Raw genomic sequence first — 24,269 nt, forward strand, 5'->3', positions numbered from 1 at the left:
CATTCTTACTGAACAAAAACATCTTTAAAATGAATTTAATGTGAGTATATGTAATATTTAGAATTGGTGTTTTGCATATATTTGTCACTTGCCTACTACTTGTTAATCTGCTTAACATCCTATACAACTGCAATAAACAACAACATTTTATTTTACTGTGTTGTAGGACTATGTGGACACTGCACATCATCTGTCATCTCCTAGTTAAAACAACTGACTCTGTCTGCACCCTCCAAAACACCGTAGTCCATCCCTACAGCTCCACCACCTTTGTTACTTCCAGCAGCTGTACCTCAATCTGCAGACCTTCTACCTCCACCTTGGCCCTTCAGTACAGTGGTATCACCTTGGTTCTCCAGCCTTCCTCACTTTGCCTTGGTCTTCCAAGGCATCCCACTATGCCATTTCTGCCATGGTAACCTCCATTGATTTTGTATTGGTCTCTTTGTCCACTGCACACCCATGGGCTCTTCCTGCACTTGTGTGGTGTCTTCCTCGCTCTGCTCCACCTTAGTCTTTCTGCCCAACACCACAGTGGCTTTTGTGATGTACTATTTAGGCATGAAGAGCTGCATTTCGGAACTGTCATGCTTCGTTTCTGTTCTAGGACTGGTGTTTTGATTAAAAATAATTCAATAGTGTCTGAGTTTATACTTATGTTTATTTCCTGTTTTCTGAGGTGCCAATGTTTCAAGTGTGTTGTAATTTTTTTTCATCATTTGCCCATTATTCTCACCTGTGTCTGGATACAAGAGTTTTGTATTTTAAATAGTTTATTATTAACTTATTTTACTTTAAAACTATTGTTTTACATTTTTAAATATGCACATTGTAACTAGACTGCCAGTTTATGTTTTAAAGTTTTTAGAGATACATTGTACTTAAAAATTATATGCCTCTACAGATTGATGATACAAATGTATGTATTTTTATTATTATATTGATTTAATTAATTAAATACAAAAATGCTACTTATTGTTAATACATACTAAGAATTCTGTCATTATTTTTAGTATAATTTCTAAAAGGTTTGTTTTACCTTTGAACTTTTTTGTGATCTTGAATGTTTCGTACGCAGACGTGAATCCAGTGACTATCTAAAAATGTGTGTTTACCTGTGTTTTTATGAAGGCAGCACTTTAAATTAGAACATCAATTAAACTGAGGGTAGCTACATTAAACTGTTTAAAGCATGCATTGCTATTTGCATCAAATCATTATTGTGTCCATAGGCGCCGATTTATGTTTTCCTCCGTGGGTGCTCATGGGCGTACGCCCTTAAAAAAAAAAAAAAAAAAAAAGTCAATTTTTTTGCACTTCAGAACCTTAGGAAATGGACAGCGGCCGACACTTAACAGTGTTAAATTTGAAAAATACTGTTCGATAGAACTGCTTGGTTTGTTACCACAGTAACAGTTATCTGCGTTCTTCCTCCGCGATAAAGTTCCACATTTGCGGCTATCCAACACGAAAATGCATGCAGCAAAGTTTTGTCGACAACTTTACCATCTAGCTATTCTTTTCTTCAACTCATCAGCATCCATCTCGACAACTGCAAGCAGATCGCGTGCGCGCGCGGTTATGATGACTTTTTAAAAGTTGGGAGGGCGTGGGCACAAATAAACTGATGTGGATTTTAAATTATTATTTTTTTAACTTGAAATACGGGCATATTTTTGTAGATGTGTTCCTAAAGATGTGCATATATTTGTACGTTTGCACATGATTGTTTTAAACCCATGTTTAGAGTTAGACCCGTGTTTCCCCCGTGTCCGACCCGACCCGCACCAGTTTGAGCAAAATTTGCGGGTAGGCTACCCGAACCCGCGCAGGACTCTGTCACACAAGTCCACACAGTAAAAATTAGATTTGTTAACTCACCATTGCGGTTAATTCTTCAGAAGGAACAGAATTAAAAGAACTGCGCTGTAGCTGCGTACAGAGCAGGGTCACTAAAGAGGCTTTTCATCCGAGAAACGCTGTGATTGGTGGATATGGAGCAGGCGATACCATAGATATCTATGGGCGATACTACTCGACTGACTGCGACATAACCAATCACAGTGTGACAGACGCTTCACATATCACCGACTGCAATGATTAATTTTAAATGAATGTAGACAGAGCGCCTACTGGCAGTCTGGCACACGTGGGTGCTCGGTATTTTCCGTGGGTGCTCGGTATTTTCCGTGGGTGCTCGAGCCCCGGAGCACCCACGGTATCGGCGCCTATGATTGTGTCCACATAGAATCTAGACTATGTTCTTGCCATTAATTTATTTCTACTACACCTTATAACATTAAAACCAACTATGTAGTTCTAACAGGCAAAATGGCATAATATATGACAAATATATAATATATATCAAATTTAGTTTGCTGTCAAAAGTGACTGAATCCACAAGCACACACGCAAGCAGTAAAGTATTGAACAATTTTGTAACAAAAAAAGATTCAATGAAAGCCACAGCAGGACTGCAGCACACATCAGTGTTTCCTGAACGTATGTACGGCTTTGATCGAATACTGGAGTTAATGATTTAATAAACAATTCATAAATACAGGCATTTGCTTCGTAACCGTACTAAATTAATGACTGACTCAATCATAAACACAGTGATTTACCGCCCCCTACTGTTTTAAGTTTAATACTTAAATCATACATTGCATATTTCTCTATTGAACATTTAAAAATATATATATGATTGCCTAACCCTGCTAAAAAAATAATCTGTTCGGGGTACAACACTCTAAAAACTATTGGAACCACTGGACTATGGTATAAAAGTAAAAAAAAATCTGTACAAACTATAATTCTGAGAATTATAACAATCAACTCCTCTTATACTCATGTCCTTCACCGCCATGACTTTTGCCTTCTTTTTGATAATATTTTAATTGTAACATAGTCATAAAAGTCTTTATATGAACAATCAATAGGCTAAACTGCAGGGATGCATAGCCTATTGGGTGATATGGGAACTGCCATCCATAAAATATTTATCCTGTATAAAATACAAATGCAAGCAGTGTTTTCTGTTGATAGAATTTCTGTCTTGGTGCCATAAGTATTACAAGTGATGATCAATAAGGGTCAATGACGTATAAGGATTTTCGACAGGTCAATTTAAAAAAAAAAAAAAAAATCTGTTGCAATTGTTCAATGATGCTTCCAAGCACCAATTATATTGAATCCCTAATGTATATCAGCTATTTCTACTGAAATATAAAGGCTGTGATATTAATTTGTAGAGCTATGGTGTACTGGAAACATTGTTTTACATATAATCTGTCAAATGCTGAAAAATCATTAAATGTTAAACCTTTATAAATAAAATAAAACATATTTTTCAATATTCATATTTTTCAAGTTGACATGATTACAAAACTGATGTGATAAGGTCAGAGTGAAGTGACAACGACACATACAAAGTTTGGTGTCTATGTCAAAGCATTGCAGAGATAAAGCCTGAAAAGTGCTATTGGCATCATGCCTCAAATTTGCTGCTGCACTATACGAAAACGGTTTCGTCTATCGACACGAAATCCATAACTTTTAGTCAGCACAGTCTGGAGATGATACAATTCAATTTTGGTGAAAATCGGACAAACGGTCTAAGAGGAGTTCGAAAAAGTAGTTTTTTCGGAAAATTCAAAATGGCGGAAAACTTTCCATGACGGAAAATGACGTCATAGGGTGCAATCGAATCGTATTGAGCTACGGAATCAGATGAAAACGGAATTTTGTTTCTAGCCCTTGTGGTTCAAAAGTTATTAGCATAAACATGAGTGCAACTTTGGACAGTTGGTGGCGCTAGAGCAAATGAGTTGGAGACTCCAAATTTGCTAGGCTGATAGTTCAGACTCTCCTCTGTCAGTGTGCCAAATTTCATAACTTTCCCACAAGCGTAAACATACGTAGTCAAAAGTTATTAGCATTTTTGGGAATTTAATTATAACTTTTGACCAAAAGGTGGCGCTGTCTCGTAATATTTTGAGTACCTTCAGGGCCTTGTACTGATGACCTATACCGAGTTTCGTAACGATACGTTCATGCATTCCTAAAATACAGCATTTTAGCACATAATTCAAAATGGCCGACAGCCAAAATGGCTGATCTGGGAAAATTGGATATCAGTCGACTCAACATGGTGCCCTGAATCTAACAAGACCACTTTTATGATTTTTGGACAAACCATTCAGAAGTTATAAGCAAAAACAGCCATTTTTCATATCTCCGGACCAGTAGGTGGCACTGCGCCGAAACGCAGCATGTAGGCTCAGGTCATGCTTGTGATGATATGTGCTTAGTTTGGTCTGAATACGATAAAGCGTTGCGGAGATACAGGCTTGTGTCTGTTTTCGCAAGCGCTACATAAAATTTGTTTGCACGGTATTCGAGAACGGTTTGACGAATCAACACGAATTGCATAACTATTTGTCGGCATGGTCTGAAGATGATCTGATTCAATTTTCGTGGAAATTGGAGCAACAAGCTAGGAGGAGTTCGAAAAAGTAGGTTTTTTGAAAAATTCAAAATGGCGGAAAAATTATAATGACGAAAAATGACGTCATATGGTGCAATCGAATCGTCATGAGCTCAGGAATCAGAGGAAAAAAGAATTTTGTTTCTAGCCATTGTGGTTCAAAAGTTATTAGCATAAACATGAGTGCAACTTTGGACAGTTGGTGGCGCTAGAGGGAATGACTTAGACACACCAAAATTGGTGTATTTAATGTTGGGACTGTCCTCTATCAGAATGTCAAACCATTAAAACTTTCCCGCAATCGGTTCTATGGGCTGTCATAGACTCCCAGTCGGAAAAATGAAGAATAATAATAATAATAATAATAATAATAAGAACGCGAACGAAAACAATAGGTGCCTCCGCACCTTCGGTGCTTGGCCCCTAATAAATATAGCTGCAAGCAGCCATTACCGGGGCCAAGCTGAATAAGACGACAAGACATGCCGACATGTCTGAAAGTGTCAGACCAACTGCAACAATGAGCAATTAAAGACATTTAAAGAGGATTTTAGGCAAAATGCCTGAAAAATCATAGAAACAATAAATAAAAATATGATTTGATGGATTATCACTTTCGACCAATAGGTGGCGCAGTTACAAAACTGATGTGATGTGGTCAGAGTGAAGTTACAATGACACATACAAAGTTTGGTGTCAATATGTCAAGGCATTGCAGAGATAAAGCCTTAATTAATGCTATTAGCATCATGCCTCAACTTTGCTGCTGCGCTATACGAAAACGGTTTCGTCTATCGACACGAAATCCATAACTTTTAGTCGGCACGGTCTGGAGATGATACGATTCGATTTTGGTGAAAATCGGACAAACGGTCTAGGAGGAGTTCGAAAAAGTAGGTTTTGAATGAAAATCAAGATGGCGGACAAGAAGTTTGACCAAATAAGGAAAATTTGGTATCTATGTTCTCGGCTTGACCCAAGGAATCTATTAAGACCAGTGGCATTTACATAGGCCGATGTATTCAAAAGTTATTAGCAGTTTTGGAAATGTTGTTATAACTTTTGACCACTAGGTGGCGCTGTCTCTAAATATTTTGGGTACCTTCAGGGGATGGTGCTGATGGCACATTCTGAGTTTCGTAATATTACACCAATGCATTTGTTTAGTATAGCATTTTATTTCACAAAACTGCATTGAAGTCAATGGGAATTTCATGTTTTGTTCTATTATAGCGCCACCAAGAGGCTCAGTCCCACCATTTTTTTTATGTGTCCTCAGAGTGAGCCCATACATATATGTGTCGATTTTGGTGCAAAAATCTCAATTTGCTTCGGAGTTATAGACATTTATATGAAAAAACACGAAAAAAATGACTGACACATGACTTTGATTGGAAATTAGTACCCCTAAACATCAATATTTTCGCATTTGGGCATTGGCGTATAGCTATCGACCTATGTTTCCAAACTTCTGACGGTGGTTTCGTCTCGATCGGACTAGCGGTTTCAAAGATATAGCCAAATGTTTTTTAAGCGCTAAATCACAACGCTACACAAACCGTAAGGCAAAACCTAGCATGTTTGGTATCGTAGGACTCGGCAATGATTCAGGAGTCTAAAAAGATGAGTTTCGTGAAAATAAGTCGACCACACCCAAAGTTATAAGCATTTGAAAAAAAAAATTCACCACTAGGTGGCGCTGTTTCGAAACTTCTCAGGCTCATTCAGGGCATTGTGCTGATGACCCATACCACGTTTCGTAACAATCCGTTCATGCGTTCATAAAATACAGAATTTTAGCACAAAATTCAAAATGGCCGACAGCCAAAATGACCGATATGGTCAAATTGGATATCAGTCGACTCGGCATGTTGCCCTGAATCTAACGAGACCAATTGTATGATTTTTGGACAAACTGTTCAGAAGTTATAAGCAAAAATAGCCATTTTTCATATCTCCGGACCAGTAGGTGGCGCTGCGCCGAAACACAGCATGTAGCCTCAGGTCATGCTTGTGAGTACAAGTACCAAGTTTGGTCTGAATACGATAAACCGTTGCGGAGATACGGCCTTACGACTGTTTTTGCTAGCGCTACGTAAAATGTATTCGTGCGTTTATCGAAAACGGTTTGACGAATCCATTTGAATTCCATAACTTTTTGTCAGCACTACCTGAAGATGATCTGGTTCAATTTTCGTGCAAATCGGACAAACCGTCTAGGACGAGTTCGAAAAAGTAGCTTTTTTTGAAAATTCAAGATGGCGGCCATATTTTTATGACGGCAAATGACGTCATAGGGTGCAATCGAATCGCCATGAGCTCAGGAATCAGTGGAAAAAAGAATTTCGCTGATTGGCCTTACGGTTCAAAAGTTATTAGCAAAATAAAAGTGAAATTTTGGACAGGTGGTGGCGCTAGAGGGAATGACTTAGAAACACCAAAATTGGTGTATTTAATGTTGAGACGGTCCTCTATCAGAATGTCAAACCAAAACAACTTTCCCGCAATCGGTTCTATGGGCTGCCATAGACTCCCAGTCGGAAGAAGGAAGAATAATAATAATAAATATAGCTGCAAGCAGCCATTACCGGGGCCAAGCTGAATAAGACGACAAGACATGCCGACATGTCTGAAAGTGTCAGACCAACTGCAACAATGAGCAATTAAAGACATTTAAAGAGGATTTTAGGCAAAATGCCTGAAAAATCATAGAAACAATAAATAAAAATATGATTTGATGGATTATCACTTTCGACCAATAGGTGGCGCAGTTACAAAACTGATGTGATGTGGTCAGAGTGAAGTTACAATGACACATACAAAGTTTGGTGTCAATATGTCAAGGCATTGCAGAGATAAAGCCTTAATTAATGCTATTAGCATCATGCCTCAACTTTGCTGCTGCGCTATACGAAAACGGTTTCGTCTATCGACACGAAATCCATAACTTTTAGTCGGCACGGTCTGGAGATGATACGATTCGATTTTGGTGAAAATCGGACAAACGGTCTAGGAGGAGTTCGAAAAAGTAGGTTTTGAATGAAAATCAAGATGGCGGACAAGAAGTTTGACCAAATAAGGAAAATTTGGTATCTATGTTCTCGGCTTGACCCAAGGAATCTATTAAGACCAGTGGCATTTACATAGGCCGATGTATTCAAAAGTTATTAGCAGTTTTGGAAATGTTGTTATAACTTTTGACCACTAGGTGGCGCTGTCTCTAAATATTTTGGGTACCTTCAGGGGATGGTGCTGATGGCACATTCTGAGTTTCGTAATATTACACCAATGCATTTGTTTAGTATAGCATTTTATTTCACAAAACTGCATTGAAGTCAATGGGAATTTCATGTTTTGTTCTATTATAGCGCCACCAAGAGGCTCAGTCCCACCATTTTTTTTATGTGTCCTCAGAGTGAGCCCATACATATATGTGTCGATTTTGGTGCAAAAATCTCAATTCGCTTCGGAGTTATAGACATTTATATGAAAAAACACGAAAAAAATGACTGACACATGACTTTGATTGGAAATTAGTACCCCTAAACATCAATATTTTCACATTTGGGCATTGGCGTATAGCTATCGACCTATGTTTCCAAACTTCTGACGGTGGTTTCGTCTCGATCGGACTAGCGGTTTCAAAGATATAGCCAAATGTTTTTTAAGCGCTAAATCACAACGCTACACAAATTGTAAGGCAAAACCTAGCATGTTTGGTATCGTAGGACTCGGCAATGATTCAGGAGTCTAAAAAGATGAGTTTCGTGAAAATAAGTCGACCACACCCAAAGTTATAAGCATTTGAAAAAAAAAATTCACCACTAGGTGGCGCTGTTTCGAAACTTCTCAGGCTCATTCAGGGCATTGTGCTGATGACCCATACCACGTTTCGTAACAATCCGTTCATGCGTTCATAAAATACAGAATTTTAGCACAAAATTCAAAATGGCCGACAGCCAAAATGACCGATATGGTCAAATTGGATATCAGTCGACTCGGCATGTTGCCCTGAATCTAACGAGACCAATTGTATGATTTTTGGACAAACTGTTCAGAAGTTATAAGCAAAAATAGCCATTTTTCATATCTCCGGACCAGTAGGTGGCGCTGCGCCGAAACACAGCATGTAGCCTCAGGTCATGCTTGTGAGTACAAGTACCAAGTTTGGTCTGAATACGATAAACCGTTGCGGAGATACGGCCTTACGACTGTTTTTGCTAGCGCTACGTAAAATGTATTCGTGCGTTTATCGAAAACGGTTTGACGAATCCATTTGAATTCCATAACTTTTTGTCAGCACTACCTGAAGATGATCTGGTTCAATTTTCGTGCAAATCGGACAAACCGTCTAGGACGAGTTCGAAAAAGTAGCTTTTTTTGAAAATTCAAGATGGCGGCCATATTTTTATGACGGCAAATGACGTCATAGGGTGCAATCGAATCGCCATGAGCTCAGGAATCAGTGGAAAAAAGAATTTCGCTGATTGGCCTTACGGTTCAAAAGTTATTAGCAAAATAAAAGTGAAATTTTGGACAGGTGGTGGCGCTAGAGGGAATGACTTAGAAACACCAAAATTGGTGTATTTAATGTTGAGACGGTCCTCTATCAGAATGTCAAACCAAAACAACTTTCCCGCAATCGGTTCTATGGGCTGCCATAGACTCCCAGTCGGAAGAAGGAAGAATAATAATAATAATAATAATAATAATAATAAGAACGGGAACGAAAACAATAGGTGCCTCCGCACCTTCGGTGCTTGGCCCCTAATAAATATAGCTGCAAGCAGCAATTACCGGGGCCAAGCAGAATAAGACGACAAGACATGCCAACATGTCTGAACGTGTCAGACCAACTGCAACAATGAGCAATTATAGACTTTAAAGAGGATTTTATGCAAAATGCCTGAAAAATCATAGAAACAATAATTAAAAATATGATTTTATGGATTATCACTTTCGACCAATAGGTGGCGCAGTTACAAAACTGATGTGATGTGGTCAGAGTGAAGTGACAATGACACATACAAAGTTTGGTGTCAATATGTCAAGGCATTGCAGAGATAAAGCCTGAATAGTGCTATTAGCATCATGCCTCAACTTTGCTGCAGCGCTATACGAAAACGGTTTCGTCTATCGACACGAAATCCATAACTTTTAGTCGGCACGGTCTGGAGATGATACGATTCGATTTTGGTGAAAATCGGACAAACGGTCTAGGAGGAGTTCGAAAAAGTAGGTTTTGACTGAACATCAAGATGGCGGACAGGAAGTTCGGCCAAATAAGGTAAACTTGGTATCTATGTTCTCGGCTTGACCCAAGGAATCTATTAAGACCAGTGGCATTTCAATAGACAGATTTATTCAAAAGTTATTAGCCTTTTTGGAAATTTTGTTATAACTTTTGACCACTAGGTGGTGCTGTTTCGAAATATTTTGAGTACCTTCAGGGGATGGTGCTGAAGGCACATTCTGAGTTTCGTAATATTACACCAATGCATTTGTTTAGTATAGCATTTTATTTCACAAAACTCTATTGAAATCAATGGGAATTTCATGTTTTGTTCTATTACAGCGCCACCAAGAGGCTCAGTCCCACCATTTTTTTTATGTGTCATCAGAGTGAGCCCATGCATATATGTGTCGATTTTGGTGCAATAATCTCAATTTGCTTTGGAGTTATAGACATTTATATGAAAAAACACGTAAAAAATGACTGACACATGTCAAGGAATTGCAGAGATAAAGCCTGAATAGTGCTATTAGCATCATGCCTCAACTTTGCTGCTGCGCTATACGAAAACGGTTTCGTCAATCGACACGAAATCCATAACTTTTAGTCGGCACGGTCTGGAGATGATACGATTCGATTTTGGTGAAAATCGGACAAACGGTCTAGGAGGAGTTCGAAAAAGTAGGTTTTGAATGAAAATCAAGATGGCGGACAGGAAGTTAGGCCAAATAAGGTAAACTTGGTATCTATGTTCTCAGCTTGACCCAAGGAATCTACTAAGATGAGTTGCATTACAATAGGCCAATTTATTCAAAAGTTATTAGCAGTTTTGGGAATTTCATGTTTTGTTCTATTATAGCGCCACCAAGAGGCTCAGTCCCACCATTTTTTTTATGTGTCCTCAGAGTGAGCCCATACATATATGTGTCGATTTTGGTGCAAAAATCTCAATTTGCTTCAGAGTTATAGACATTTATATGAAAAAACACGAAAAAAATGACTGACACATGACTTTGATTGAATATTACTACCCCTAAACATCAATATTTTCGCATTTGGGCATTGGCGTATAGCTATCGACCTATGTTTCGAAACTTCTGAAGGTGGTTTCGTCTCGATCGGACAAGCGGTTTCAAAGATGTAGCCAAATGTTTTTTAAGCGCTAAATCACAACGCTACACAAACCATAAGGCGAAACCTAACATGTTTGGTATCGTTGGACTCGGCAACGATTCAGGAGTCTAAAGAGATGAGTCCTGTGAAAATAAGTTGACCACACCCAAAGTTATAAGCATTTGGAAGCATTTGGGGAAAAAAATTCACCACTAGATGGCACTGTTTCGAAACTTCTCAGGCTCCTTCAGGACATCGTGCTGATGACCCATACCGAGTTTCATAACGATACGTTCATGCATTCCTAAAATACAGCATTTTAGCACATAATTCAAAATGGCCGACAGCCAAAATGGCTGATCTGGGAAAATTGGATATCAGTCGACTCAGCATGATGCCTTGAATCTAACGAGACCACTTTTATGATTTTTGGACAAACCATTCAGAAGTTATAAGCAAAAAAAGCCATTTTTCATATCTCCGGACCAGAGGGTGGCACTGCGACGAAACGCAGCATGTAGGCTCAGGTCATGCTTGTGATGATATGTGCTTAGTTTGGTCTGAATACGATAAAGCGTTGCGGAGATACAGGCTTGTGTCTGTTTTCGCAAGCGCTACATAAAATTTGTTTGCGCGGTATTCGAAAACGGTTTGACGAATCAACACGAATTCCATAACTTTTTGTCGGCATGGTCTGAAGATGATCTGGTTCAATTTTCGTGGAAATTGGAGCAACGGCCTAGGAGGCGTTCGAAAAAGTAGGTTTTTTGAAAAATTCAAAATGGCGGAAAAATTATAATGACGGAAAATGACGTCATAGGGTGCAATCGAATCGCCATGAGCTCAGGAATCAGAGGAAAAAAGAATTTTGTTTCTAGCCCTTGTAATTCAAAAGTTATTAGCATAAACATGAGTGCAACTTTGGACAGTTGGTGGCGCTAGAGGGAAAGACTTAGACACACCAAAATTGGTGTATTTAATGTTGGGACTGTCCTCTATTAGAATGTCAAATCATTACAACTTTCCCGCGATCGGTTCTATGGGCTGCCATAGACTCCCAGTCGGAAGAAGGAAGAATAAATATAGCTGCAAGCAGCCATTACCGGGGCCAAGCAGAATAAGACGACAAGACATGCCGACATGTCTGAAAGTGTCAGACCAACTGCAACAATGAGCAATTAAAGACATTTAAAGAGGATTTTAGGCAAAATGCCTGAAAAATCATAGAAACAATAATTAAAAATATGATTTGATGGATTATCACTTTCGACCAATAGGTGGCGCAGTTACAAAACTGATGTGATGTGGTCAGAGTGAAGTTACAATGACACATACAAAGTTTGGTGTCAATATGTCAAGGCATTGCAGAGATAAAGCCTTAATTAATGCTATTAGCATCATGCCTCAACTTTGCTGCTGCGCTATACGAAAACGGTTTCGTCTATCGACACGAAATCCATAACTTTTAGTCGGCACGGTCTGGAGATGATACGATTCGATTTTGGTGAAAATCGGACAAACGGTCTAGGAGGAGTTCGAAAAAGTAGGTTTTGAATGAAAATCAAGATGGCGGACAAGAAGTTTGACCAAATAAGGAAAATTTGGTATCTATGTTCTCGGCTTGACCCAAGGAATCTATTAAGACCAGTGACATTTACATAGGCCGATGTATTCAAAAGTTATTAGCAGTTTTGGAAATGTTGTTATAACTTTTGACCACTAGGTGGCGCTGTCTCTAAATATTTTGGGTACCTTCAGGGGATGGTGCTGATGGCACATTCTGAGTTTCGTAATATTACACCAATGCATTTGTTTAGTATAGCATTTTATTTCACAAAACTGCATTGAAGTCAATGGGAATTTCATGTTTTGTTCTATTATAGCGCCACCAAGAGGCTCAGTCCCACCATTTTTTTAATGTGTCCTCAGAGTGAGCCCATACATATATGTGTCGATTTTGGTGCAAAAATCTCAATTTGCTTCGGAGTTATAGACATTTATATGAAAAAACACAAAAAAAATGACTGACACATGACTTTGATTGAATATTACTACCCCTAAACATCAATATTTTCGCATTTGGGCATTGGCGTATAGCTATCGACCTATGTTTCCAAACTTCTGACGGTGGTTTCGTCTCGATCGGACTAGCGGTTTCAAAGATATAGCCAAATGTTTTTTAAGCGCTAAATCACAACGCTACACAAACCGTAAGGCGAAACCTAGCATGTTTGGTATCGTAGGACTCGGCAACGATTCAGGAGTCTAAAAAGATGAGTTTCGTGAAAATAAGTCGACCACACCCAAAGTTATAAGCATTTGAAAAAAAAAATTCACCACTAGGTGGCGCTGTTTCGAAACTTCTCAGGCTCATTCAGGGCATCGTGCTGATGACCCATACCACATTTCGTAACAATCCGTTCATGCGTTCATAAAATACAGAATTTTAGCACAAAATTCAAAATGGCCGACAGCCAAAATGACCGATATGGTCAAATTGGATATCAGTCGACTCGGCATGTTGCCCTGAATCTAACGAGACCAATTGTATGATTTTTGGACAAACTGTTCAGAAGTTATAAGCAAAAATAGCCATTTTTCATATCTCCGGACCAGTAGGTGGCGCTGCGCCGAAACGCAGCATGTAGCCTCAGGTCATGCTTGTGAGTACAAGTACCAAGTTTGGTCTGAATACGATAAACCGTTGCGGAGATACGGCCTTACGACTGTTTTTGCTAGCGCTACGTAAAATGTATTTGTGCGTTTATTGAAAACGGTTTGACGAATCCATTTGAATTCCATAACTTTTGGTCAGCACTACCTGAAGATGATCTGGTTCAATTTTCGTGCAAATCGGACAAACCGTCTAGGACGAGTTCGAAAAAGTAGCTTTTTTTGAAAATTCAAGATGGCGGCCATATTTTTATGACGGCAAATGACGTCATAGGGTGCAATCGAATCGCCATGAGCTCAGGAATCAGAGGAAAAAAGAATTTCGCTAATTGGCCTTACGGTTCAAAAGTTATTAGCAAAATAAAAGTGAAACTTTGGACAGGTGGTGGCGCTAGAGGGAATGACTTAGAAACACCAAAATTGGTGTATTTAATGTTGAGACGGTCCTCTATCAGAATGTCAAACCAAAACAACTTTCCCGCAATCGGTTCTATGGGCTGCCATAGACTCCCATGGCGGAAGAATAATAATAATAATAATAATAATAATAATAATAAGAAACGGAACAGATACAATAGGTGCCTCCGCACCTTCGGTGCTTGGCCCCTAAATATAGCTGCAAGCAGCAATTATCGGGGCCAAGCGCAAGCAGACGACAGGATATGCCAACATGGCTGAAAGTGTCAGACCAACTGGAACAATGAGCAGTTAAATACATTTTAAGAGGATTTTAGATGAAATGGCTGAAAAATCATATAAAAAGTCATTTAAAATATGATTTAATGGATTATCACTTTCGACCAATAGGTGGCGCAGTTACAAAAGTGATGTGATGTGGTCAGAGTGAAGTGACAATGACGCATACAAAGTTTGGTGTCAATATGTCAAGGCATTGCAGAGATAAAGCCTGAATAGTGCTTTTAGCATCATGCCTCAACTTTGCTGCTACGCTATACGAAAACGGTTTCGTCTATTGACACGAAATCCATAACTTTTATTCAGCATAGTCTGGAGATGATACGATTCGATTTTGGTGAAAATTGGACAAACGGTCTAGGAGGAGTTCGAAAAAGTAGGTTTTGACTGAAAATCAAGATGGCGGACAGGAAGTTTGGCCAAATAAGGAAAACTTGGTATCTATGTTCTCGGCTTGACCGAAGGAATCTATTAAGACCAGTGGCATTTCAAAAGCCAGATTTATCCAAAATTTATTAGCCTTTTTGGAAATTTTGTCATAACATTTGATCACTAGGTGGCGCTCTCTCGAAATATTTTGGGTACCTTCAGGGGATGGTGCTGATGGCACATTCTGAGTTTCGTAATATTACACCAATGCATTTGTTTAGTATAGCATTTTAATTCACAAAACTGTATTGAAGTCAATGGGAATTTCATGTTTTGTTCTTTTATATCGCCACCAAGAGGCTCAGTCCCACCATTTTTTTAATGTGTCCTCAGAGTGAGCCCATGCATATTTGTGTCAATTTTGGTGAAAATATCTCAATTCGCTTTGGAGTTATAGACATTTATATGAAAAAACACGTAAAAAATGACTGACACATGACTTTGATTGGATTTTACTACCCCTTACTATCAATATTTTCGTATTTGGGCATTGGCGTATAGCTATCGACCTATGTTTCCAAACTTCTGAAGGTGGTTTCGTCTCGATCGGACAAGCGGTTTCAAAGATATAGCCAAATGTTTTTTAAGCGCTAAATCACAACGCTACACAAACCATAAGGCAAAACCTAACATGTTTGGTATCGTTGGACTCGGCAACGATTCAGGAGTCTAAAGAGATGAGTCCTGTGAAAATAAGTTGACCACACCCAAAGTTAGAAGCATTTGGAAGTATTTGGGGAAAAAAATTCACCACTAGATGGCACTGTTTCGAAACTTCTCAGGCTCCTTCAGGACATCATGCTGATGACCCATACCGAGTTTCGTAACGATACGTTCATGCATTCCTAAAATACAGCATTTTAGCACATAATTCAAAATGGCCGACAGCCAAAATGGCTGATCGGGGAAAATTGGATATCAGTCGACTCAGCATGACGCCCTGAATCTAACGAGACCACTTTTATGATTTTTGGACAAACTGTTCAGAAGTTATAAGCAAAAATAGCCATTTTTCATATCTCCGGACCAGTAGGTGGCACTGCGCCGAAACGCAGCATGTAGCCTCAGGTCATGCTTGTGATGACATGTACCAAGTTTGGTCTGAATATGATAAAGTGTTGAGGAGATACTGGCTTGTGTCTATTTCCGCAAGCGCTACATAAAATTTGTTTGCGCGGTATTCGAGAACGGTTCGACGAATCAACACGAATTCCATAACTTTTTGTCGGCATGGTCTGAAGATGATCTGATTCAATTTTCGTGGAAATTGGAGCGACGGCCTAGGAGGAGTTCGAAAAAGTAGCTTTTTCGGAAAATTCAAAATGGCGGAAAAATTATAATGACGGAAAATGATGCCATAGGGTGCAATCGAATCGCCATGAGCTCACGAATCAGAGGAAAAAAGAATTTTGTTTCTAGCCATTGTGGTTCAAAAGTTATTAGCAGAAACATGAGTGAAACTTTGGACAGTTGGTGGCGCTAGAGGGAATGACTTAGACACACCAAAATTGGTATATTTAATGTTGGGACTGTCCTCTATCAGAATGTCAAACCATTACAACTTTCCCACAATCGGTTCTATGGGCTGCCATAGACTCCCAGTCGGAACAATGAAGAATAATAATAATAAATATAGCTGCAAGCAGCAATTACCGGGGCCAAGCAGAATAAGACGACAAGACATGCCAACATTGCTGAAAGTGTCAGATCAACTGCAACAATTAGCAATTAAAGACATTTAAAGAAGATTTTAGGCGAAATGCCTGAAAAATCATATAAACAGTAATTAAAAATATGATTTAATGGATTATCACTTTCGACCAATAGGTGGCGCAGTTACAAAACTGATGTGATGTGGTCAGAGTGAAGTGACAATGACACATACAAAGTTTGGTGTCAATATGTCAAGGCATTGCAGAGATAAAGCCTGAATAATGCTTTTAGCATCATGCCTCAACTTTGCTGCTGCGCTATACGAAAACGGTTTCGTCAATCGACACGAAATCCATAACTTTCAGTCGGCACAGTCTGGAGATGATATGATTCGATTTTGGTGAAAATCGGACAATCGGTGTAGGAGGAGTTCGAAAAAGTAGGTTTTGAATGAAAATCAAGATGGCGGACAAGAAGTTTGACCAAATAAGGAAAATTTGGTATCTATGTTCTCGGCTTGACCCAAGGAATCTATTAAGACCAGTGGCATTTACATAGGCCGATGTATTCAAAAGTTATTAGCAGTTTTGGAAATGTTGTTATAACTTTTGACCACTAGGTGGCGCTGTCTCTAAATATTTTGGGTACCTTCAGGGGATGGTGCTGATGGCACATTCTGAGTTTCGTAATATTACACCAATGCATTTGTTTAGTATAGCATTTTATTTCACAAAACTGCATTGAAGTCAATGGGAATTTCATGTTTTGTTCTATTATAGCGCCACCAAGAGGCTCAGTCCCACCATTTTTTTTATGTGTCCTCAGAGTGAGCCCATACATATATGTGTCGATTTTGGTGCAAAAATCTCAATTTGCTTTGGAGTTATAGACATTTATATGAAAAAACACGAAAAAAATGACTGACACATGACTTTGATTGGAAATTAGTACCCCTAAACATCAATATTTTCGCATTTGGGCATTGGCGTATAGCTATCGACCTATGTTTCCAAACTTCTGACGGTGGTTTCGTCTCGATCGGACTAGCGGTTTCAAAGATATAGCCAAATGTTTTTTAAGCGCTAAATCACAACGCTACACAAACCGTAAGGCAAAACCTAGCATGTTTGGTATCGTAGGACTCGGCAATGATTCAGGAGTCTAAAAAGATGAGTTTCGTGAAAATAAGTCGACCACACCCAAAGTTATAAGCATTTGAAAAAAAAAATTCACCACTAGGTGGCGCTGTTTCGAAACTTCTCAGGCTCATTCAGGGCATTGTGCTGATGACCCATACCACGTTTCGTAACAATCCGTTCATGCGTTCATAAAATACAGAATTTTAGCACAAAATTCAAAATGGCCGACAGCCAAAATGACCGATATGGTCAAATTGGATATCAGTCGACTCGGCATGTTGCCCTGAATCTAACGAGACCAATTGTATGATTTTTGGACAAACTGTTCAGAAGTTATAAGCAAAAATAGCCATTTTTCATATCTCCGGACCAGTAGGTGGCGCTGCGCCGAAACACAGCATGTAGCCTCAGGTCATGCTTGTGAGTACAAGTACCAAGTTTGGTCTGAATACGATAAACCGTTGCGGAGATACGGCCTTACGACTGTTTTTGCTAGCGCTACGTAAAATGTATTTGTGCGTTTATTGAAAACGGTTTGACGAATCCATTTGAATTCCATAACTTTTTGTCAGCACTACCTGAAGATGATCTGGTTCAATTTTCGTGCAAATCGGACAAACCATCTAGGACGAGTTCGAAAAAGTAGCTTTTTTTGAAAATTCAAGATGGCGGCCATATTTTTATAACGGCAAATGACGTCATAGGGTGCAATCGAATCGCCATGAGCTCAGGAATCAGAGGAAAAAAGAATTTCGCTGATTGGCCTTACGGTTCAAAAGTTATTAGCAAAATAAAAGTGAAACTTTGGACAGGTGGTGGCGCTAGAGGGAATGACTTAGAAACACCAAAATTGGTGTATTTAATGTTGAGACGGTCCTCTATCAGAATGTCAAACCAAAACAACTTTCCCGCAATCGGTTCTATGGGCTGCCATAGACTCCCATGGCGGAAGAATAATAATAATAATAATAATAATAATAATAAATATAGCTGCAAGCAGCCATTACCGGGGCCAAGCAGAATAAGACGACAAGACATGCCGACATGTCTGAAAGTGTCAGACCAACTGCAACAATGAGCAATTAAAGACATTTAAAGAGGATTTTAGGCAAAATGCCTGAAAAATCATAGAAACAATAATTAAAAATATGATTTGATGGATTATCACTTTCGACCAATAGGTGGCGCAGTTACAAAACTGATGTGATGTGGTCAGAGTGAAGTTACAATGACACATACAAAGTTTGGTGTCAATATGTCAAGGCATTGCAGAGATAAAGCCTTAATTAATGCTATTAGCATCATGCCTCAACTTTGCTGCTGCGCTATACGAAAACGGTTTCGTCTATCGACACGAAATCCATAACTTTTAGTCGGCACGGTCTGGAGATGATACGATTCGATTTTGGTGAAAATCGGACAAACGGTCTAGGAGGAGTTCGAAAAAGTAGGTTTTGAATGAAAATCAAGATGGCGGACAAGAAGTTTGACCAAATAAGGAAAATTTGGTATCTATGTTCTCGGCTTGACCCAAGGAATCTATTAAGACCAGTGACATTTACATAGGCCGATGTATTCAAAAGTTATTAGCAGTTTTGGAAATGTTGTTATAACTTTTGACCACTAGGTGGCGCTGTCTCTAAATATTTTGGGTACCTTCAGGGGATGGTGCTGATGGCACATTCTGAGTTTCGTAATATTACACCAATGCATTTGTTTAGTATAGCATTTTATTTCACAAAACTGCATTGAAGTCAATGGGAATTTCATGTTTTGTTCTATTATAGCGCCACCAAGAGGCTCAGTCCCACCATTTTTTTAATGTGTCCTCAGAGTGAGCCCATACATATATGTGTCGATTTTGGTGCAAAAATCTCAATTTGCTTCGGAGTTATAGACATTTATATGAAAAAACACGAAAAAAATGACTGACACATGACTTTGATTGAATATTACTACCCCTAAACATCAATATTTTCGCATTTGGGCATTGGCGTATAGCTATCGACCTATGTTTCCAAACTTCTGACGGTGGTTTCGTCTCGATCGGACTAGCGGTTTCAAAGATATAGCCAAATGTTTTTTAAGCGCTAAATCACAACGCTACACAAACCGTAAGGCGAAACCTAGCATGTTTGGTATCGTAGGACTCGGCAACGATTCAGGAGTCTAAAAAGATGAGTTTCGTGAAAATAAGTCGACCACACCCAAAGTTATAAGCATTTGAAAAAAAAAATTCACCACTAGGTGGCGCTGTTTCGAAACTTCTCAGGCTCATTCAGGGCATCGTGCTGATGACCCATACCACATTTCGTAACAATCCGTTCATGCGTTCATAAAATACAGAATTTTAGCACAAAATTCAAAATGGCCGACAGCCAAAATGACCGATATGGTCAAATTGGATATCAGTCGACTCGGCATGTTGCCCTGAATCTAACGAGACCAATTGTATGATTTTTGGACAAACTGTTCAGAAGTTATAAGCAAAAATAGCCATTTTTCATATCTCCGGACCAGTAGGTGGCGCTGCGCCGAAACGCAGCATGTAGCCTCAGGTCATGCTTGTGAGTACAAGTACCAAGTTTGGTCTGAATACGATAAACCGTTGCGGAGATACGGCCTTACGACTGTTTTTGCTAGCGCTACGTAAAATGTATTTGTGCGTTTATTGAAAACCGTTTGACGAATCCATTTGAATTCCATAACTTTTTGTCAGCACTACCTGAAGATGATCTGGTTCAATTTTCGTGCAAATCGGACAAACCGTCTAGGACGAGTTCGAAAAAGTAGCTTTTTTTGAAAATTCAAGATGGCGGCCATATTTTTATGACGGCAAATGACGTCATAGGGTGCAATCGAATCGCCATGAGCTCAGGAATCAGAGGAAAAAAGAATTTCGCTGATTGGCCTTACGGTTCAAAAGTTATTAGCAAAATAAAAGTGAAACTTTGGACAGGTGGTGGCGCTAGAGGGAATGACTTAGAAACACCAAAATTGGTGTATTTAATGTTGAGACGGTCCTCTATCAGAATGTCAAACCAAAACAACTTTCCCGCAATCGGTTCTATGGGCTGCCATAGACTCCCATGGCGGAAGAATAATAATAATAATAATAATAATAATAATAATAAGAAACGGAACAGATACAATAGGTGCCTCCGCACCTTCGGTGCTTGGCCCCTAATAATAATAATAAGAAACAGAACAGATACAATAGGTGCCTCCGCACCTTCGGTGCTTGGCCCCTAATAATAATAATAATAAGAACGCGAACGAAAACAATAGGTGCCTCCGCACCTTCGGTGCTTGGCCCCTAATAATAATAATAAGAACGGGAACGAAAACAATAGGTGCCTCCGCACCTTCGGTGCTTGGCCCCTAATAAGAACGGGAACAGATACAATAGGTGCCTCCGCACCTTCGGTGCTTGGCCCCTAATAATAAGAACGGGAACGAAAACAATAGGTGCCTCCGCACCTTCGGTGCTTGGCCCCTAATTTTCCATTACAATAATTAGCCAATACTTTAGCAAAATGACAAATAACGTTAATACCGTAAATGTTTTAAATTGGGAGCACGGAGAACTTCATACGACGATCAGTTGGTCTCACATTGTCTCATCCATCGTCATTGTTAACGTGGCCAGAGGTAACCAATGGGGACATATTTAACTACTTTGTCCTGTCAGAAGGAGTTGATGGAGCAGCAAGGAGATTATGTAATTGGTTAAATATAAATTATTAAATAAGTTGTATAAAATCAGTTGTAAGAAGTGTTTGATGTTTTCAGGAAGCTGGAGACACGTTCTACTGACCTTCATGTAGATACATTTCACCATTTAAATTTCATAGGTATTAAACCAAGATGGTATTCATTTGCAAACTTGACGTGACTTATTCCTTCTAACTAGAAGACTTAATTCATTTAAGTTTTAAGGACAATCTACAGAGCTCACATTATATGGTTTAATAATAAATGACAGACAGGTAACATCTGCTCACTCTGTAAAGGTTTATAAAAATAATTTTATAACAGGTAACATCTGGTCACATTGTAAAGGTTTACAGGAAGGACAAGTTTCACTTGCCTTTCATAGAGGAGATCGGTAATGGTGAAGCCTCTGTCTTCCATTACTTCATTGCCTGGACGAAGTTTTTTACGATATTGAAGAAAAATGCGATAACTTATTAAACAATCTGATATTCTATATGCGATACGATAATGCTTAAAGTGTATAAAATTAAATTAGATTTAAAATTATATACCCTACATATGTGTTTCACATTCTTTTTGATGAGGTCTAATTCTCAACGGATCTGATTTCCATGACCTGTTGATTTATGCGCTTCAGCACAAGTTTCATGGGAAGTTTGCAGATGAGATCATCTGGATTACCAGAGATGATGTTTGCTGGAATAATGTAGATCACCGACTCACTGCTGAGGAAGAGACCAGTGTCTTTGATCTCAGAGACACCGATGATTTCTGCCTCTGTTTCCCGGGTAAGCAGTCGATTCTGTTCCCTACCGGAATTCCTGTTCCCTTTACGCAATCAGACTACAAATCATGCGTAGTTGCCCAGTTACCATACGTACCATCAGAACTGAATACGAGCAAGAAGCACAACTGGATGTACGGGAAGCCAAAATGTTAAAAAAGGATTGTATTTTTTCACGAAATGTAAGCGTTTTTTTATTTATTATTATTATTATTAGAAGAGAGTTTTTCCCCATCTGTCAATTCAATCCAGATTATTTCTTTTCAAATTTAAAACGTTATTACCGATTTCAATGTAATGTTTATTAAGGCTTTGATTAGTACAGACCATTTGAACCACTATCATGTCACAGGTGCTTTTAATGTCACATTTTATGAAAGAAATAATGCTTATTTTGAAAGACTGATTTTCGAGTAAGTTTAACCAAAGGGAAAATAAAGGGAAAAATAAAATAACTCCAAAAACAATGGCTTCATAATTTAGTTATTTATTGCAAGAAGCACATTTGTATTTATCCTCTGTGGATGGATTGCCCACACACTTTAAGTGGAACCATCGCCCACAGTCCTCACAGGCAATCTGTAAAAAAAAAAAAAAACAAATATAAATGTAAGAGTAACAATTTTAAAAAAGGGGTTTAAAGCAATGGTCCATTCATGATTTTGTGTATGCTACACCAACCAAAAATACTCAGCCATAGTTACCCAAAGAACATCTGCAGAGTCATCAAAAGTTTCTGCCTCTCCACAAAATTGGCACAGGTCACTTAGGTCATCTATGTGGTACAGTACAACACTAATGAAAGTGATGTACATCAAAAAGCACATCAATAACATTCTTGAGTTTATAAAGCCATACCAGATTGGCGGAGCAGAGTTACAGCAATCTCCATTCTGAATCGTGTTATGACTTGTAGCTCATTGGAGAGGTCAATTGTGGTGTTTTGCAGAATGTGTTCTGCAAACTGAAGAACAAACAGGAAAATTAACTAAGCATCATCCCATTTTAATGAACATTTAATATTTGCTACAATGCTCTAATCACACACCTTCAAAGCGAACACACCGCATGAAATAGCATCCCTCTGAAATGGGTGAGGCAAGCTTTCACACACCCAGTTTGAAACTGAAATACCTTTTGCCATCATCAGGGCTCTACAAACAAGATAGGTTCTTTCAAGCAAACAGTACATATTACACAATAACACTACATATGATTGTGGCGCATGAAAAATACCCTGTTGTCTCCAAACACTTTTTCTTCTTGATGTCTGACTCTCCAATTGAGTCAAGCAGAATGTTTTTTTGTTAGGATTGGGTATATAGCCTAATGGAGCCTTCACATGCTATGGTAATTATGGTAAATACCAAAAGCCGACATGGAAAATGCACATGAACACCCCCTCATGTGGCAGCTCGTAGAAAATTTTTGATGCATGAGTTGCCGAGATGAGATAACCTTTGATCTTTTCAAAATGGCGGAGAGCAACGCAAGAGTCGTGAATGGTAAGCATTGTACTCAACTAAACGTTTTTTTGCTACTGTTAGCGGATAGTTTTTGTAAACGTTTTTTGCTACTGTAGCGGATAGTTTTTGTAGCCTATACAATGTTGTGTCATTTAACGGTTTTTACCGTTGACAGACCGCTGGATTGTCTTGCTCCAGGCAGTGTAGTATGACAAGTCTTTAGAAAACAAAAACCCAGGGTCAGTTATTCACATTATGTATGCGCGCATGTATGGTAGGCCTTATTACAACAACACTGTTTTTGAGCTGGTAGGAAAGATTAGGCTAATAGCTATGCTTCACATAAGGGTAGACCTACCGTTTGCAGCTAAAACAGAAATATTAGCTCTATTAACTCCCTTGTCCTTAAAAAAATCTCTACTATTCATGATCTAGAAAATATACAGCATATTATTTACCGTTTGAGTTTTGATAAATCATCTTCTTGCTGTAGCAGATGACTTAAGCAATCTAAAATTGTTTTAGCCAAATAACAGGTCTGGATCTGTGAGTCCATCTTTTCCCTACATTATGACAACAAAAGCACTTGAACACAACACACTGGTAAATACCAGTTCAAAAGTGGAAAATATCATCTTTTCCAAAGCACGTGAAGGCTCCATAAGTAACATGCAAAAATATCCAGACCAAACGGTAGGGTTATATTATTGCTAATCGGTATTAAGGTGAAAAGGGAAAACTCAAGTTAAACAGTTCTATACCACAAATACTTACAACTAGGAACCAGTGGTGGCCCTCATTTACAATGCTCACTATGACCTCATAGTTTGCTGGATCCAACTAAAAAAAAAATAATAATAATAATTATATAATATACACA

Source organism: Scardinius erythrophthalmus (assembly GCF_964197995.2).
Source record: "Scardinius erythrophthalmus genome assembly, chromosome: 4".
Taxonomy (NCBI): Eukaryota; Metazoa; Chordata; class Actinopteri; order Cypriniformes; family Leuciscidae; genus Scardinius; species Scardinius erythrophthalmus.